General features: G+C 33.0%; 1 long non-coding RNA gene across 3 annotated transcripts in view; it reads left to right on the forward strand.

Annotated features, from left to right (window-relative positions):
* The first annotated feature begins 6,372 nt into the window (after positions 1–6,372).
* LOC141501048 (uncharacterized) overlaps positions 6,373–20,457 on the forward strand; it is a 32,389-nt gene continuing 18,304 nt past the window's right edge. For all 3 annotated transcript variants that reach the window (XR_012472120.1, XR_012472119.1, XR_012472118.1), the window contains exon 1: positions 6,373–6,564. This is a non-coding gene — a long non-coding RNA (uncharacterized LOC141501048). The remainder of the gene's footprint in view (positions 6,565–20,457) is intronic.

The raw sequence follows: 20,457 nt of genomic DNA on the forward strand, positions 1-20,457 counted from the left end.
TAATTCATAAATCTGACATTCATTGTTCTTTACAATCTGGAACAACCTTTCCTTACTTGCCATCATTTTCTTATTTTTCTCTCTTCCTTCTTGTCAACATTCTAGCTACATGGTACTTTAGCTTAGAAAAAAAGGAGAAAGAGAGAGGATGATTGCTATCATGAAATATGAAGGAATTTTCAAATGCAAGAAGTATTAGAATTCTTTGTTTGGTCCCAGAGGATAGAAAAGGGAGCAGAAGATAATATTTTCAGAAAGTGTGTTTTTTCTCTTACCTTCTTATAATTAGAGTTCTTAAAAATTTTAAAAGAATGCCTTGGAAGATAATGAGTTTTCCTCATTGAAAGCCTTTGAGTAGATTCTGGATAGCCACATGTTTGGCATAATCTAGATGATGTTCTTCCTTGGGTATGAACTGATGAGCCCTGAGGTCCTTTCCCATAGAAATTTCCATAATTTATGACTACTACCCTCTGGTATTTTTCTGGCATTTTCTATATACCATGTTTTTGTTCATACTGTACACAGTGTCACTTCACCACTTCATATTTCTTCATCCTTATCATTTCTCACAACTCTTTAAAACCAAAATAAATTTTCCCTTCTGTAGAAAACTATCCCTGAAAATAACTTCCTACCTTGGAATTCACACAGTACTTTGCATGCATGTCTCATGTGTTTATTTTTTTCATATATCTGTCTTATTCACTAAACTACAAGCTCCATGAGAGGTAGAGATTGCACAGTAATTACAGACAGATTGCATAAATAAATTTTGTATCTATCTCCTTTAGAAATTAGAAAATTATTATGCAATCAATCCATCAATCAACAAGCATCTATTAAGTTCCTACTATGTTCCAGGAAGCTTAAATTCTGGGAATTTAAACATAAACCAAATTTTCTGAATCTAAGTTCAGAGGACAGTCCACCACAACAGTCCACATATGGAGCTCTGAATATGGCTAATAATTGTAAAAGGTACAAACTAGAGATGTCAGCACTCCATAGAATGGATAGCTCCTGCATCATGGAATGGGAGGGAGGAGGAAGAGACAGAGACAGAGACAGAGAGAGAGAGAGAGAGAGAGAGAGAGAGAGAGAGACAGAGAGACAGAGAGACAGAGAGACAGAGAGACAGAGACAGAGAGACAGAAAGACAGAGAGACAGAGAGACAGAGTTATCTAGACAGAGCAAGAGTTAGACATAGACAGATAAAGACAGAGAGGGAGACAGACAAAGAAAGAGAGACACAGAGATGCAGAGAGAGATAGAGACAGAGAGAGGAAGACAGAGACAGAAAGAAAAAGACAGAAAGAGACAGAGAGAGAGAGAGAGAGAGAACACCAAACACATACACCAGCAAAAGATACCCTATTATGATAACATCTTGTCCCCACGACAGCTTTGGAATAAGTGTGTTATTGTTAAATTAGGTAGTACCATCTTAGCAAGGAAAACAGAAATGTAATGTTTGCTAATTGAACTATAAAAATAATAATTACCTTTGATGTAGAGGAACGCAAAGTCACTCAGCAGTGAGCTCTGATTGTATAAATTGAAGCAGTTATCATCATAGCCCAAACTAGATTAGAAGTGAGCCACTCCAATTACATTTGGATGATGCCTAACGTACGCCAGGCACGGAATGTTTGCTGGCTGTATGTGGGAGTTTTTTTCCGGGGATTTGCAAGGGACTGAGAGGGGAAAAGCACCTACACACACACACACACACACACACACACACACAGACACACACACACACACACACACACACATGCCATAGAAGTGACCTGTGTCAGAGCAAGAAGCTGTAAATCTTTTTAACCAGTTCTTCAGCCATATAACCAGAGGGTGTCAAATGAACTGCTGCCCAGAGGCCTTGCTGCCCCTAATCACAAGTGGCTGCCTAGGTGTTATGATTTAGGAAGTGTAAGAAAGGCCCCCAAATACCTCTCCTCCAGATCTGGCTCAGTGCCCAGAATTCCACCACTGGAGATACAGAGTAGGATAGTAGAAAGAAGATCAACAGAAAGTTAGAAGACCTAGGTTCTTGTCTTCTTTTCTATTACCTAACTAGTTTTCTGTATGTCCTTGAAAAAAACGTCTCAAACTATGAAAGCCTCAGTTTTTTAATCTTTTAAATAAGATATGCACATGATAATTCTCAAGATCTCTTAAACATTATCTTCTCCAATATCTTCTCCAAAACTGAAACAACCACCTGGGAAGGGGGATGGGCATAGGTACCTAAATTATATACCTAAAATCTCAGTGGGAATGAGTATCAGATATTTTTTTTTCTGTGACCTAGATCTCATGAAAGAAACTGAGAGCACAGAAAAGGGAAAACAGAGAGAAGACTGCTAGGATATAACCCTGCCTTTCTCCCAAGCACCCTACCCCCCCCCACAAAAAAAATCAGGTCTTATCTTACAATTTATTTTGCATCTTTCTGATGCTTTTTTTTAGGTTTTTGCAAGGCAAATGGGGTTACGTGGCTTGCCCAAGACCAGACAGCTAGGCAATTATAATGCATCTGAGGCCGGATTTGAACTCAGGTACTCCTGACTCCATGGCCGGTGCTCTATCAACTGCACCACCTAGCTGCCCTCTCTGATGCTCTTACAGATTATGGTTATTAGTGGGCATATCTCTCTATTGCAAGAGGAAATCCATAGGATGGAGAACAAACTTTGGACTCAGAAAGACCTAGTTCCTAGTCCTGACTATAACATATACCTGGTTATATGATCATGGAGGGTGATATAACCTCAGAAATTTTTTATCTTAACTGTAATTTCATGTATGTGACTTTGTTATTCTTCTTTACCCCATTTGAGCTGCTTCCCTTGGAAAGAAATGATATCTCCAGTCCTCTATTCCACCATAACACTAAGCACCGGTGCACATAACATAGAAAGAATTCAGTAAATTGGAATGGATAAATCTGGGACATTTTCTGTAGCAGCTAGTCTCCTCCAACTGCTCACACAAGCTGAATGGAGGGCGAGGAGTATTCTCTCAGTCACTGCAGAGAAATGAGTTAGAGTCCTGCATATTCCTGGTTTAGAAATTTTACAGTAAATATTTCATTTTAAAAATAACTTTTAATTGGAGCATTCTGTTCCCCTTCCCCCTTCCAGCTCATACCTGACTTTATGTCTAAGCACACCCTATATTACAATACATCCCCTTCATCCTCTTTCCTCCCCTTATTCACTCCCAACTCATTTCTACCGATTTTTTTTCCTGCTTGCAAAATATAGAAACAGGCATCTGTTTAAGCAAAAGCAGTTTTCACTTGTGAAAAATCATCAGCAGCAAGAAAAATGTCAAAGAAGAAAACTTCTTTTTTCATAATAAAACTCCTACTGATGAATTGAATTCGAGGTCAAGGATTAAAGGGCTGGAGTGCCAAATTCTCCTCTTGACCTTACTACTGATTTGACATATTCTATTGATATGACATATTTCACAGATTTGACATATTCCTGGGATCAGAGAGTCAAATATAAAAATCATCTGATTTTTTGGATGAAGAACTGAGGTTCAGAGAAGTTAAATAATGTGTGTGCTATTATGGAGATAGTAAAACAGAGTCAGAATTTTCAAACTGATCTCTTTGGACTCTGTTTCTGAAGCTCTTTTCACTATATCAAACTTAATTGATGGGAATCAACCTTTGATTTCATAATCTGAGGAGTAGAATGCAATATCTATGTAATTAGCAAAGCACAAATGTATAAAGATTAAAGTATTAATGATTAAGGATTCTTAGTCTCTGAAAGTCATTTTTAGTGAGGAAGGAAGGAAAGAAGGAAGGAAGGAAGAAAAGAAAGGTAGCATCCATATACGGACAGTCTCCATTCTTGCTATTTGGTTTTGGTCAATCATTCTAACTTACTCTTTACTATTTCCTAAAAGACAACACTACCATGCAATTAAGATTCAAATTCTCTTAGTGATTTAGAGGTAATCCTGTAATAAGGGTAATATATTACTATTACTTAAAACTATAGATCCTGAACCCCCACCAATATGATTCTAATTTATACAAAATTAGGCAAAAGAAAGAATTAGCAAAACAACAATAGAAGTTAAAGATATTAAGTCAAAATATCATAATCCACATTTAAACATGGATCATGATCTCCTGACAATGCATGCAGTATCTATGGGGAAGACCAGAAACACATTTATAGAGACTTGGTTGAGAGGCATATGAGTGAAGAAACCCATGTGCTTGGGGCCACTCATAACTCATTTGCATGCCTTAATGTCCTTCAGAAACAATCTGTACCACATCAACCCACTCCTCCACAAGCTGCTCCCCTTATGGTAGATACTCCTCTATTGGGAAATTCTTCTTTTTTCTACCCTCAAATTGATGAAGCAGTGGCAAGCTCTTTTCACTCACAATCAACTTGGGGAGCATCTCTCTTTAGTCACTTTCTAAGGATCTGATACAATTCAGTTCAATCATTTATTAAGTACCTACCTTCATATGAAATGTGTTTTGTAAAACAATAGCTGTACATAAATCAAATGTCTCTATTATCCTACCCTAGAGTGACCTCTCTCCACTGTGAATTCATAGGTTGCTAACTACTATTCATGTGGCATATACTATAGTCTCATAGACTGAGAGCTGAAGGGGATATTCAAAGTTTATCTGCTCCAACCTTTTGCTGAACATTTAAGAGGTCCACAACCAGTCACAGTACCAGAGGCCAAATGGGAACAAAGGCCATTCCTGAAGCTAATACTATCTCCACTGCACTACCCTGTCTCATCTCAACACACTTAGACTGCTGGTTTCTGTTTCCATATGCATGGGAAAAGGATGTGAAGTCCTGCTTAGAGTCAATTCCCACCAGATGAAAAGTGATTAAAAGGTTAAAAACATTTTAGGGAGTAATGACTGTGTTATATAAGCTCCTTTGTATCCCTCATAGTATCTAGCACATTTTAGGTATTCGATCAATATTAATCAATATCAGGGCAGAGGCCCTTCCCAGAAGGCAGGAAACCACACCTACTCTACCTATATGAAGGCAGCTTAGATGAAGGAATGTGGGTTTTTTATACTGATAGATACTGGAGTCTTTTTTTTAACCTTCATGCTTTTAGTTAGTTATCATTCTTATTTACTAGCTAGATTATTTATTGCATTAGAGTTTACAAAGTGATTTACAAATGTGCTATTTTTTCCCTCACAACAACCCTCGGAGGTAGGTGCTATTGAGGAAACTGAGGCACACAGGAGTCAAATGATTTGCTCCTGGTCACATAGCTAGTTAATGTCAGAGGCCAGAGTTGAACTCAGTTCTTCCTGACTTTAGGTACAGTGCTCTGTCCACTGCAACACCTGGAAGATTAGGATGTTCTCTCTAACTATATTTTTACAAAATTGTATGGTACTTCAATAGCAATTTAGTACCCTGCTACCCTCCCACAGGCACAGGAATTTAAGGAAAGGGTATTGAAAGGAAAAATAAAATTTAATAGAATAGCAGTGGTTTTCTTTCTATTGGCACACAATTTGAGGGGAAGTGGGGAAGAAAAACATGGGTAAAAATATTATCCATGATTGATAACTCATTAAGCAGCATCAGCATTTTAGGAAGGTCCCTACTTTTGCTTCACCTCAATCCTTCTCACTTGTTGCCTTGTTCCTTTTCTTCAACCATCATGTCTAGCTTTTCTTTATATGTTGTCTTCCTCTCCTAGAATGTAATAACCTTGGACATAGGACCTGTTTTGCTTGCTTGTATTTTTCTTTGCTTGGACCAGCAACTGGTAAATAGTAATACAATACTTATGGCACCATCCATCCACTCATCTAGGTGGTACAATGGATAGAGTGTCAAGTTTGGAGACAGAAACAACAGAGTTCAAATACATACTAAGGGCCTTATTTGTGTGATCCCTGGGCAACTGATTTAAACGTAGGTTGCTTCATCTCCAAATTGGGATAACAATAAGACCCATGTCCTATTATTCCTGTGAGAGTCAAAGAAAATAACAGGAAGTATAATATAAATTTACTTGTCATTATTTTATTAGCTATTAGCTGTATATTATTCTATATCATCTATCTATCTATCTATCTATCTATCTATCTATCTATCCTCTATTTGTATAATCCTTGACTTGTAATTTTCATTACCTATTGCACTCAGCTTTGAAAGACAACATAAGAGAGAGATAATTATCTTGAGATGGAAAGGTGTAAATGGAGTAAGGCAGACTGTAGGGATTAGAAATGGCTAGAGGAAGCAATATTAGAAGAAAGACAGACTATCATAAAGTTCCATATTCCAAGGTTGCTATAGTGCCCTTAATGGTATTGCCTGATCTGTTAACTGACTGAGAAATATAAGATGTGCCTTATTCAAATACTCAAATGGATCTGGTGTGTCAACAACTTGCAAGCTCCCTACAATGATGAAAATTGCAGCTCATTCATTCATACCCCTCTTGTTCATGCCTAAATGTGCTACAGGGGGATTCATGCAGAATGTGGAGAGAGTCTTAGACTATTTGTCTTGTCATCTGAGGTATGAGTGGAGCCATTGGACTAGTCACCTGTTATCTCTAATTCTAGTTCCATTTTCTTTTTAGATCATACATTCCTCAGAAGAAATCATTTTAAATCGTTCTTAGTTTCATAGAATTAGTCCTGAAGGAGTCTCAGATGTCATCTAATCTAATCACCTAGTTTTAGAGACATGGAAACTGAAGTTGCAAAGGATGTGGCTTGAATAAGCTTACACATATTAACTTCTCCTCCCAGAAGATTCCCATTCTAATGGCCCAGTATGAATTACTTTCTTTCATTACCTTTTCTTTTTATTCTCTAAATCCTCATTCTTCTTAGGAGATAAGTATGAACAGCATCACTTCTCTGCTTTGGGAAGGCATTGCATCTCTAGCTCATCTCTATCCCTTATCTTTCCTTTCCTCATCCACACATTTCCTACAGTATAACCCTTCCTACAAAAGATATTGATTCACTTATTGGACAGTATGGGTTTTGACTGATTAAGTTTTATTCAATTCTTTTGCCTTCCAGTCTTCTCATTCTTTAAATACCTCTTTAATCTTTAGACCTTAGGTTTTTTTGTTTTCCTATGAGTGTTCCTTTTTTGTTTATCTTACCATACAATCATAGATTTAGGGTGGAAAAGGATCTTAGAGGCTTTAAAATCCCTCATTTCACATATGAGAAAACTGAGACACAGATTGTCCAAGGAGCCAATCCAGAGATACATGGCTGATAAAGTGATGAGTTAGGATTTAAAGAAGATATTCCTGACATTAAGTATAGAGCTCTCTTTATGCCCTTCAGTCTTCAGTTAATGTTATTTTTTTAAAGGCTGTATATCTGATGATTTTCATTACTTTATCTTTATCATTTTACTTGTATATTTTTGTTGATTTTTCCTATTGGGAATATTGAGGGGATTTTTGATTTGTTTTCTTTTTTTGTCAAAATGCTTCAAATCAGTAAGTTTTATATTTTTCACTAGGAAAGAGGGTCAGAAAATTTGGGTTGTAAAGTGAGTTACGTTGCATTTCAGAATGTATATCCTATTCTCTTCTTTAATATTTATCACAGTTGTATAATCCAGTATTATTCTAATTGACATTCTCATTTATTCAAATAATTTTATTCTAGTTACTTGGCAAATACATTACATAGATGTTTACATATCTGTTAAACTCTTTGAAGAATTTTATGAATAATATGAAATAATACTTTAATACTTTGTTGGTTATATTCAAAATTTTCTGAATATTTTTCTTGAATTAGTTCACATACTATAGAATTGTTTTTCTGTTCATTTATTTTTGTTTCATTTTGGTATTTTGTAATTTGATTTCTTCTTGGTAACCTATCACAAATTATTCTTTTTTCAAGGAAATTTGCTTGGTTTATATAATATTTTTGTTGTTTAACATATTGCCTTTTGCTTCTATTCTACCATTTGTCTTCTATTTTCATATTCTAAATCTGTTATTCTCTCTAAAGCTCTTCCTTGAAGAGATTAAGAACTATGCCTTCTAATTTCTACTCCTGATAACTGCATTTTTATAATTATGTGTTTCAAGCTCTGGTCCACAACCAAAATTCATACCCATGCTTTTTTAAAAGTTCTAATTCTCTTCTATCCCTATAAAATTCAATGCTGGCTCTTTGTTTTAAATATATCCAACTTGCTATATTAAGGAAAATCCATTGATGACTATGTTTCCTAGTGTTATTTTAACAAAAAAAGAAGGGTGCTGTATTTTGATAAGAGCTTTTTTGATTTCCTACTTAAACCAACTCTGGGTTCCTGGTATAAATCATCTTGGTTAGAGTACATAGTATTTGTGATATGTAACTAGCTAACTAATATTTCATTTAAAATTTTATATCACTGTTCATTATGGATATTTGTTTATAAATTTATTTCTTTTATTTGATTCTCCCTATTTTAGCAATCTAAACAATGTTTGTATCACAGAAGGTATTTTGTAGGACTTTTTAATTTTCTATTTTGAAAGCATTTTTTGTAATATAAGAAATAATTGGACAGGGTAGAGCCAAGACAGTGGAGTAAAGATCATCATTAATCTAAATTATCCTAAATTTCTTTCTAATAGACATTAAATAATATCTCAATAAGAACTCTGGAGCACAAGAAACAACAAAAGAATGAGGCAAAAAAATTAACAGCCCCAATAAACTTAGAAGGGCTTTAAGAAAAGTCTGAATCACTGTGGTGAGAGTGAAAGAAAGTCCCATTCAGTCCAGCAACTCAGATCAAGCATCAAGCCTTATTAGCAACTCAATTAGCTGTGTAGTCTCAGCTTTGAGGTTATCTGTTCACAGATGGAGAGAAAATTAGTCTAAAGAAGATTGTAGGAAATCCTTTGCTGTACACAACTCTATTGCATTGTTCACATGAAGTTCTGGGTAAGAGTCTCAGGGCAAGAAGGAGTACTAGCTGGATCAAGGAACCTGGTAACAGTTCCAGAGTGTAAATGAGTGTGTTGGGTGTCTCAGACAAGCACACAGGCCAAAATAGCATTGACCAAACCTCTTTTAAATTAGACCATGTTGGAAAAACTGAAACTTACAGATCCCCCAAACTAGCTCTGAGTAGAGTAGCATAAAAAACTGAAACTTATGATAGTCAAATAGAAGGAAGATAGGATGTAAGGAAAGACTACTCTGGGAACACATAGCAACTTCAATGTAAATTTAAGGGCACCAAGATGGTGGCACAAAGTTAGGAAGTCCTTTCCCCAAAACAACTTTGAATGAAGCCTCCAAACAGATGCTAAAGTGACTGCACCTTTTGCCACTCCCCCCCAAATCAATGAAATAACTTTTCAGCAAGATAGCTCATAGGAATTTCAGGAAAAGGTCTATCCCATGTGGAAGCAAAAGGAGAGTATGGTTCAGTGTAGGTGGAAGAGGTGGGAAGCTAGTAGGAAGCTCTTAATCACAATACAACTCAGGTCCTGCCTCATCAGCCAGCAGTGAGGGTCCCAAACTCAATTCATGGAATATGATTTGAACCCTGAAATTGTGGCATTGAGCTGCCCTTATGTAGGGAGCAAGCCTGAAACATTAAGAACACTGAAGGAGAAAACAAGGGACCAGACTTCCTACCTCCAGCACAAGAAAATTTGGACTATGCACCCTGTGAAGGTCAAAAATTAAAAAAGAGTCCTATTCATAGAAACCTACTGTTCTGATAGGGATGATAAAAACACCATCTCAGAAGAGGGAAGCAGAGTCAAAATGCCTACATGTGTAGCTTCTCAAGGGTTTATGATCTGGTCTCTTATCTAAAAAGATCTCTTGGAAGAGCTCAAAAAGGATTCTCAAAACCAAAGAAGGCAGGAGAATAAAATAGAGAAAATAAATGAGTATTATGGAGAATTATGGAAAATTGACTGTAGAAAATGGTATCTTTATAAGTAAAATTGACAAACAATAAAATGAAAATTACTCCTTTAAATATAAAATTGACCTACTGGAATAGGAAAGTAATTTATCTAAAAGAAAAATTAACAAACAGGAAAATTAAAAACTAAAGCTAATTGAAGAAAATAAAACCCTAAAAATTAGAATTCTAAAATTCTAAAAATTAGAATTAGAAAAAAAGAAAACTAATATACATAGGTAGATGATATACATATACATATACATATACATATACATATACATATACATATACATATACATATACATATACATATACATATACATATACATATACATATACATATACATATATACATATAGAACCCTCTTAGGAAAAATAATTACCAACCTGGAAAAATAGATCTAGATGAGATAATTTAAAAAGTATTAGTCTACCTGAAAAACATCTTCAGAAAAAGAGCCTGGACAATATTTTTCAGGAAATTATCATAGAAATCTGCCCAAATATCCTGGAACAAGAAGATAATATGGTCCTTGAAAGAATTCATTGATCACCCCCAGAAAGAGATCTCAAAATAAAGAGGAATAGAATAGTCAAATTTCAGAATTACCAGCTAAAGGGAAAAAAAACCTGCAAACTGTCAAAAAGGAACAATTTAAATACCAGGGAGGTGCAGACAGAATAACACAGTACTTAATCAGCTTCACCATTAAAGGATCATAGGACCTGCAATATGATAATCTGAAGGACAAAGGAGCAAGAGTTTCATAAGGGGATAAATGGAAAGGGAAAGAAATGTTAGTAAGACTAAATTGTTTACATCCCTACACAAGCAGATAAGACTTGGAACTCTTGAGAATTGTATTTCTCTTAGGACAATTGAAAGAACCATACTTGGACAGAGCATGTGGTTATAAATTGTGATGTGATCAGACTTTAGTTTTTGAGTTTAGTTATTTTTGTATTGGGACAGCTGGAGGGAGTGTACTTGGAAAGCCAGTGTGGACATAAATTGATTATGATGTGAAGATGTTTATGGCTTTTGAGAATAGTGTTTCTTGTAAGACAGTTGAGGGTGTTCGCTTGGACAGAAATTGTTGGTATGAAGTGATTGTTATGTGATAATACTTGAAGGTTGTATGGTTATCAGGATATTTGAAAGGAGTAAACTCTGACATATCGTATGGGTAGATAAAAGTTATAACATAATTAAGTCATGCATAAATGATTATGCTGAAAAAAGAAGACAGAAGCATTAGAGGATATATCACATCACATGAAGAGACACAAAGTACCTATCATAGCACACAGAAAATAAGGGAGGGTGTGTGCACTGAGTAAATGCTACTCTCAATAGCTTTGACCCAAAGAGAGAATAACATACCTTCCCAATGAATTTAGAAATTCATTCTTCCAAACAGGGAAGAGCAGGTGAGGAGGAAGGGGAAAGAAAAGTGAAGGAGGGGATGATAAAAGGAAGGAGAAGAGTAAATGTAAAAGCAAGAGCTAAAAATATGGAAGTAAAAGGGGAAAGGGAGAAGAAAAGTGAAGTGGAATGATAAAAGAGAAGGCAAATTGAGAGAGACATCAGTCAGAAGCAAAGCACTGGTGAGGAGAGATAAGAGGAAAGGAGAGAGAGAAAAAAGTACAAATAGAAGGAAGATAGGATGTAAGGAAAGACATAGTTAATAATCACAACTTTGAATGTGAATGGGATGAACTCTCCTATAAAGCAGAATTTTAGAAAATATAGATATGATATACCTCTGGAGAAACTGAATGGGAATCTAAAGTAATATTCTTTTTTCTACACAAAAATTGACCATGTATTAAAGCATAAAAACCTTACAATTCAATGCAAAAAAGACACAATTATATATGCATTAATTTTATTTTATTTTTATATTTTCAAGATTTTATCTTGAGTTTTACAATTTTCCCCCCTAAACTTACTTCCCTCCCCCTACCCCCCATAACAGGAAATTTGACAGTCTTTAAATTGTTTCCATACTCTACAATGATCCAAATTGAATGTGATAAGAGAGAAATCATATCCTTAAGGAAGAAAAATAAAGTATAAGAGATAGCAAGATTACATAAGATACCAGTTTTTTTTCTAAATTAAAGGTAATAGTCCTTGGTCTTTGTTCAAACCCCACAACTATTTCTCTGGATATGGATAGCATTATACATCACACGTAGCCCCAAATTGTCCCTGATTAGATGCACTTATGGAATGAGAGAGTCCATCAAGGTTGATCATCATCCCCATGTTGCTGTTAGCATGTACAATGTGTTTCTGGTTCTGCTCATCTCACTCAGCATCAGTTCATGCAAATCACTCCAGGCTTCACTGAATTCCCATTCCTCCTGGTTTCTAATAGAACAATAGTGTTCCATGACATACATATACCACAGTTTGCTAAGCCATTCACCAATTGAAAGACATTTACTTAATTTCCAATTCTTTGCCACCACAACAGGGCTGCTATGAATATTTTTGTACAAGTGATGTTTTTACCTTTTTCATCATCTCTTCAGGCTATATACCCAGTAGTGGTATTGGTGGATCAAAGGGTATGCACATTTTTGTTGCCCTTTTGGCATAATTCCAAATTCTCCAGTAATGTTGAATGAGTCCACAGCTCCACCAACAATGTAACAGTGTCCCAGATTTCCCACATGCCTTCCAACATTGATTATTGCCCTTTCTGGTCATATTGGCCAGTCTGAGAGGTGTGAGGTGGTACTTAAGAAATGCTTTAATTTGCATTTCTCTAATAAGTAATGATTTAGAGAAATTTTTCATATGACTTTGATTTCCTCATCTGTAAATTGCCTTTACATATCCTTTGACCATTTGCGAACTGTGGAATGGCTTGCTTTTTAAAAATTTGACCCACTTCTCTATAGAGCTTAGAAATGAGTCCTTTGTCAGAAATACTAGTTATAAAAATTGTTTCCAAGTTCACTCCATTTCTTTTGCTCTTGGTTACTGTACAAAAGCTTTTTAATTTAATGTAATCAAAATCAATCTAGTTTGTTTTGAGTGATGTTCTCAATTTCTTCCTTGTTAAACTAATGCTTTCCTTTCCCTAGATCTGACAGGTAAATTACTCCTAGATCCTCTAGTTTGCTTTGTTTTTTTATGTCTAAATCCTGTATCCATTTGAATCTTATCTTGGTATGGGGTGTGAGGTGTTGGTCTAATCTGAATTTCTTCCATGCTAAATTCCAATTTTCCCAACAGTTTTTATCAAAGAGAGAGTTTTTATCCCAATAGCAGGACTCTTTGGGTTTATCAAACAGCATATTACTATAATCATTTCCTGCTGTTGAACCTACACTATTCCACTAGTCCACCATTATATTTCTTAGCCAATATGAGACAGTTTTGATGACTGATGCTTTATTATATAATTTTAGATCTGGTAGCAGTAAGCCACCTTATTTTGCACTTTTATTCATTGCATCCATGGAAATTCTTGACTTTTTATTTCTCCAATTGAATTTACTTACACCTTTTTCTAACTTATTAAAGTAATTTTTTGGAATTTTGATTGGTATGGCACTAAACAGGTAGTTTAGTTTTGGAAGAATTTTCATTTTTATTATATTAGCTTGACCTATCCATGAGCAGTTGTTGTTTGCCTAGTTATTTAAATCTGATTTTATTTGTGTCAGAAATGTTTTGTAAATGTTTTCAAAAAGATTCTGAGTCTGCCTTAGCAAATAGACTCCTGGGTGTTTTGTATTGTCTGAGCTTTCATTGAATGGGATTTCTCTTTATACTTCTTCCCTCTGTATCTTGCTAGTCATATATAGAAAAGTTGAGGATTTATGAGGTTTTATTTTATATCCTGTAACTATGCTAAAATTGCTCATTGATTCCAGTAGTTTTATGGATGATTTCTTGGGATTCTCTAGGTATATTATCATGTCATCTGCAAAGAGTGAGCTCTTTGTCTCTTCCTTCCCAATTCTAATTCCTACAATTTGTTTTTCTTATCTCATGGCTGAAACTAGCATTTCTAATATGATATTAAATAGTAGTGGTGATAATGGGAATCCTTGTTTTACCCACAATCTTATTGGGAATAGCTCTAGCCTCTCCCCATTGCATATAATGCTTGTTGATAGTTTCAGATAGATACAGCTTATTTTTCTAAGGAACAGTCCATTTATTCCTACACATTCTAGTGCTTTTAGTAGGTATGGGTGCTGTATTTTGTCAAAGCCTTTTCAGCATCTATTCATATAATCATATAAATTTCTGATAGGTTTTTTTTGATATAATTAATTATACTAGCAATTTTATTAATATTGAACCAATCCTGCATTCCTGGGATGAATCCTACTTGGTCATAATGTATTATCCTAATGATAACTTGTTGTAATCATTTTGCTAAGATTTTATTTGATTTTTGCATCTATATTCATCAGGGATATAGGTCTATAATTTTTCTTTCTCTGTTTGAGGTATCAGAATCATATTGGTGTCATAAAAAGAGTTAGGCAGAGTTCTGTCTTCAACTATTTTTCCAAAGATAATATAATTGGAATCAATTGCTCCTTAAATGTTTAATAGAATTCACTTGTGAATCCACCAGGCCCTGGAGATTATTACTTAGGGAGTTCAATGATGGAATGTTGAATTTCTTTTTCTAAGAAATGGTTGTTTAGGTACTTCATTTCCTCTTCATTTAACCTGGGCAACTTATATTTTTGTAAATATTCATCCATTTCACTTAGATCATCAAATTTATTGGCATAGATTTGGGCAAAATAATTCCAAAATATTACTTTAATTTCCTCCTCATTGGTGGTGAGTTCAACTTTTTCATTTATGATACTAACAATTTGATTTTCTTCTTTCTTTTTTTAAACAAATTGATCAGTTTTATCAATTTTATTTTTTTCCCTAAAACCAACTCTTGGTTTTATTTATTAATTCAATAGGTTTTTTGCTTTTTCTTTTTATTAAAATTCTCCTTTAATTTTTAGAATTTCTAATTTGGTATTTAATTGGGGGTTTTTAATTTGTACTTTCTATATTATTTTTAGTTGAATATTTAGTTCATTCATTTCCTATTTCTCTAATTTATTCCTGTAAGCATTTAAAGATATAATATATCCCCTAACAACCTCTTTGAGTGAATCCCATAGGTTTTTGTATGTTGTTTCATTATTTTTATTATCTAGGATGAAATAATTGATTCTTTCTGTAATTTCTTGTTTGATCTACTCATTTTTTAAAGTGAGGTTATTTAGTTTCCAATTAGTTTTGGGTCTGTATGTCCCTGGCCCCATATTGCATATGGTTTTTATTATATTATGATCTGAGAAAGATGTACTCACTATTTCTGCCTTTCTGCAATTGATCATTAGATTTTTATTCCCTAGTACATAGTCAATTTTGTGTAAGTGCCATATCTTTATGCATTCATTTTAGATGATAATGAAAAAAGGATTGCTTGGAATAGAGGTCCTTGAAAAGATAAGCTACAAATTAATTGGAAACTAAAAACTCAAAATTAAAGAATGAGTGGATCAAACTAAAAATTATAGATATTATAAACTATTTCATCCAAGTAAAACTGCATCATGCCAAAATTTGTGGGATGCAGTTCTTAGGGGAAATTTTATATCTCTAAATGATCAAATGAATAAATTAGAAAAAAGAAGAAATTAATAAATTGGGTGGATAACTGAATAAGCAAACAAAAGAACAAAGTAAAAGTCTCCAATTAAATACCAAATTAAAAATTCTGAAAATCAAAGAAGAAATTAATAAAATTGAAAGTACTTTAACTAATAAATGAAAGTAAGAAATTATTTTATGAAAAAACAAAATAGATAGACCTGTAGTTAATTTGGTTAAAAAAGGAAAGAAGAAAATCAACTCCCCAGTATCAAAAATGAAAAGGGTATAATTATCACCAATAAAGAGAAATTAAAGTAATAATTAAGAGCTACTTTGATCAACTGTGTACCAACCAATTTGACAATATATTGTGAAAAGGATGAATATATATATATATGTATAAGTATACATATATGTATAATATTTATATAAAAGGCCAAATTAACAGAAGAGAAAATAAAATACTTATAAATTCCTATTTCAGAAAATGAAATTGAATAAGCCATGAATGAGCTTTCTAAGAAAAAATCTCCTAGGTTCAGTTGGATTTATAAGTGAAAATTCTACTAAACATTTAAAGAGTAATTAAGTCCAATTATAAGTAAACTATTTGAAAAAGTGATTAAGGAGTTCTGTCAAGTTCCTTTTAAGACAACCAACATGGTGCTGATACCTAAACCAGGATGAGCCAAAGCAGACAGAGTTTTTCAGATCAATTTCCCTAATGAGTATTGATATAAAAGTTTTAAATAAAATTTTTGCAAAGTTATCATTAGGATAATACATTATGATTAGGTAGGATATATTCTAGGTATGCAGGGATGGTTAGGGATCAGGAAACAATTAGGATGATTATTCATATTAATAGCAAAATTAATAGAAATCAAAAGATTTTTTTCAGTAGATGCTGAAAAATCCTTTGATATAATATAGCACCTATTCTTAATAAAGCAATAGAGAGTATAGAAATAAATGGAGCTTTCCTTAAAATGATAAGTAGTACCTATCTAAAACTATCAGCAAGCATTTTATGTTATGAGGATAAGCCCGAAGCATTCCTAGTAAGATCAGGGGTGATAAAAGGAAACACATTACCACTGCTATTATTCAATATAACATTAGAAATGTTAGGTTCAGCAATGAGAAGAAAAAGGAAATTAAAGGAATTAGAACAGATGATGAGGATTCAAAACTTGCCCTCTCTGCAAGATGATATGATAATTTATTTGGTCAACTCTAGAAAATCAACTTTAAAACTTTTTGAAACAATTAGCAACTTTAGCTAAGATCCAGGATATAAAATAAACTCACATAAATCATTATCATTTTTATATATAAAATAATTTAGCCCAGCAGCAAGAGTTAAAAATTGAGAAATTCCTTTCAAAGTAACCTCAGACAACATAAAATTCTTGGGAATCTACATGAAATCTACATCTACGACAAATCCTGAAACTATATGAAAACAATTACAAAACATTTTTCATACAAATAAAGTTAGACTTAAACAATTAGAAAAAATATCAATTGGTTATGGGTAGATCTAGCTAATATAATAAAAATGACAGTTCCACTTATGACTTATTCAGTACCATACCAATCAAATAATCAAAAACTACTTTACAGAGCTAGAAAAACAGTAGCAAAATTTATTTGGAGGAACAAACATCAAGAATCTCATGTAATTAGTGACAAACAATGTAAAGAAAGGTGTCTAATCATACTGGATCTAAAGCTTTATTGTAAAATGTAATCAAAACTGTTTAGTAATAGCTAAAAAATAGAGAAACAGATCAGTGGAATAGATTAAATATAAAAGAAAAATAGTAAATGACTATCAAAAACTGTAATGTCAGTTTAGCTTCTGGGATAAGAATTCACTATTTGACAAAAACTGCTGGGAAACTGTAAAATGTAATGGCAAAAACTAGGCACAGACCAACATCTCACTCCCTAAATCAGGATAATGTCAAAATAGGTAGAGTATGTAGAAATAAAGGGTGATACCATAAGTCAATTAGAAAAGCAAGAAATAGTCTATTAGTTTATCTGTCAGATCTATGAAATGGGGAGAAATTTATGACCATTAAAGAGATAGAGAATAGAATAATGGATTACAAATGGAGAACAAAATGGATAATTTCAATTCCATTAAAAGTAAAAGATTTTACATGAATAAAACCAATGCAACAAGAATTAGAAGAAAGTACAGAAAGATGGGAAACAATTCTCACAACTTGTGTTTTTGATGAAGGACACTGCTAAAATACATAAAAAACTGAGTCAAATTTATAATAATACACATCATTCTCCAGTTAATAAATGTCAAGGGATATGAACAGGCAGTTTTTAGATGAAGAAATTAGAACTATATATAATCAAATGAAAAAATGCTCCCAATCATTTTTGATTGGAGAAATTCAAATTTAAATACTCTGAGGTACCCCATACACTTAATTACATTGACTAATAAAACAAAAAAAAAGGAAAATTATCAATGTCAGAGAGGATGTGGAAAAACTGGGACACTAATACACAATTGGTGGAGTTGTTAATATCCAACCCATTTTGGAAAGCAATTGGAAAATAATAAAACTGTGCATTACCTTTGGTCTAATAATACTACCATGACTGTATTTCAAAGAGTTCACAAAAAGAGGAAAAGGCCCACATGTCCAGAGATATTTATAGCAACTCTTTTTGTAGTGGTAAGGAATTGGAAATTGAGTGAATGCTCATCAACTGGGGAATGACTGAACAAGGTATGGTATATGAATGGTATGGAGTACTATTATTCTGTAAGAAATTATGAGCAGTTATACTTTAGAGAATCATAGAAAGGCTTACATGAATTGATGCTGAATGAAGTGAGCAGAACCAAGAGAAATGGCAATAAATCATAATGATCATCTATGATGGATGAATCTCTTCGATGAAGTCCAGTGATCAAAGGACAATTCTGAGACCTGTTGTGAAAATTACCACCCACATTTAGAGAAAAAAAACTGGTTTTTGCATGCAAAACAAATCATACTTAACTAAACATACATACTAACTTCTTAAAATGTTTTTCCTTTATTTTTCATGGATCCCCCCTCAAGTTCTAATATTATTTCATTACATGACTAATATGAAATGTTAAACATGATTGTACAATCTATAATGTAAAATCAATATCAGATTATTTGCTACAATGGGGAGGAAAGTGAGGATGATAGAAAAAAGTGGAACTCAAAAGCTCCCAAAAGAATAAATGTTGAAAACTATCTTTGCATGTTGTTGGTAAAAATAAATCAATAAATGGGTAATATATAGGTATATAATGTTTTCAGAAGTTCATTTGCTAAATGATCTTGGGATTTAATTACTATCTCATCACGTCATTTAAAGTTCAAAAAACAGAACTCCTTTGCCTATTTTTCTAATCATTTATATGATACAGAATCAATTTTTCTATAAAAGTTTGGTAGAATTTGTTTAAATCTATTGTTCAATTATTCTTTCTAAAATATGGTTATTTAAGCATTTTATTTAATTTTCTGTTAATCTGGGTGATTTATATTTTTTGTAAATATGCATCCATTTCACTTAGTTTGTCAGATTTATTGATATACAATTGGGTAAATTAGCTCCTAATTATTGCTTTAATTTACCCTTTTCACTTTTGCAACTTGGAAATTGGTTTTCTTCTTAATTATTTTAATCAAATTAAATTCATAAAATGATTTTACTTTTATATATTTTTCTTTCTTTTAATTTTATTATTTATCTTTATTGATCTTTTCAGAATTTCTAATTTGGTTTTTAATTGGAGATTTTTTTTATTTGTTCCTTTTCTAGCTCATTTAATTGTATTTTCAATTCATAGATTTATTCTTTCTTCAGTTTATTCATGTAAGCATTTAATACCTACAATTTCCCATAAGTACTGCTCTGGCTGCATCTCATAAATTTTGATATGTTTCAGTATTGTCATTCTCTTTGATGAAATTGTTGATTATTTCTTAGATTTGATGTTTGACCTACTCATTCTTTAGTATTAGATTATTAAGTTTCAAATTAATTTTAACCCATCTTTCTATGGTCCTATATTACACATAATTTTTTCTTGCATCATGATCTGAAAAGGACACATTTCATATTTCTCATTTTCTGCATTTGATTGTAAAGTTTTCATGATGGTCAATTTTGTGTAGGTGTCATATACCACTGAGAAAAAGTATTATTGCTCAGTATAATTAAATATATCAATAGCAAAACCAACAGAAATCATAGGATTATCTCAGATGCTGAAAAAAGTCTTTGATAAAATACAATATCCATTCCTATTAAAAACACTAGAAAGTTTAGGAATACATGAAGTTTTCCTTAAAATAATAGATACTATCTACCCCAAACCATCAACAAATATTATGTGTAATGGGAATAAACTCAGAGCATTTCTATAAAATCAGAAGTGAAACATGGATGCTCATTACCACCATTACTATTCAATATACTATTAGAAATACTAGCTTTGGCAATGAGAAGAAAAAAGAAATTGAAGAAATTAGAATTAGCAATGAGAAAGGAAAACATTTAATATGAAGATTATATGATGGTATACCTAGAGAACTTGAGAAAGTCATCTTAAAAACTCCTAGAAACAATTAACAAATTCAGCAAAGTAGCAGGATATAAAATAAACCCACATAAATCATCAGCATTTCTATATATGAACAACAAAGCCCAAGAGCAAGAGTTAGAAAGAGAAATTCCATTTAAAATAATTATAGACAGCATTAAATACTGGGGAATTTACTGCCCCAAGACAAACTCAAAAGCTGTATGAACAAAATTATAAAGCACTTCTCACCCAAATA

This window comes from Macrotis lagotis, chromosome X, assembly GCF_037893015.1.
Source record: "Macrotis lagotis isolate mMagLag1 chromosome X, bilby.v1.9.chrom.fasta, whole genome shotgun sequence".
In the NCBI taxonomy this organism is placed as follows: domain Eukaryota; kingdom Metazoa; phylum Chordata; class Mammalia; order Peramelemorphia; family Peramelidae; genus Macrotis; species Macrotis lagotis.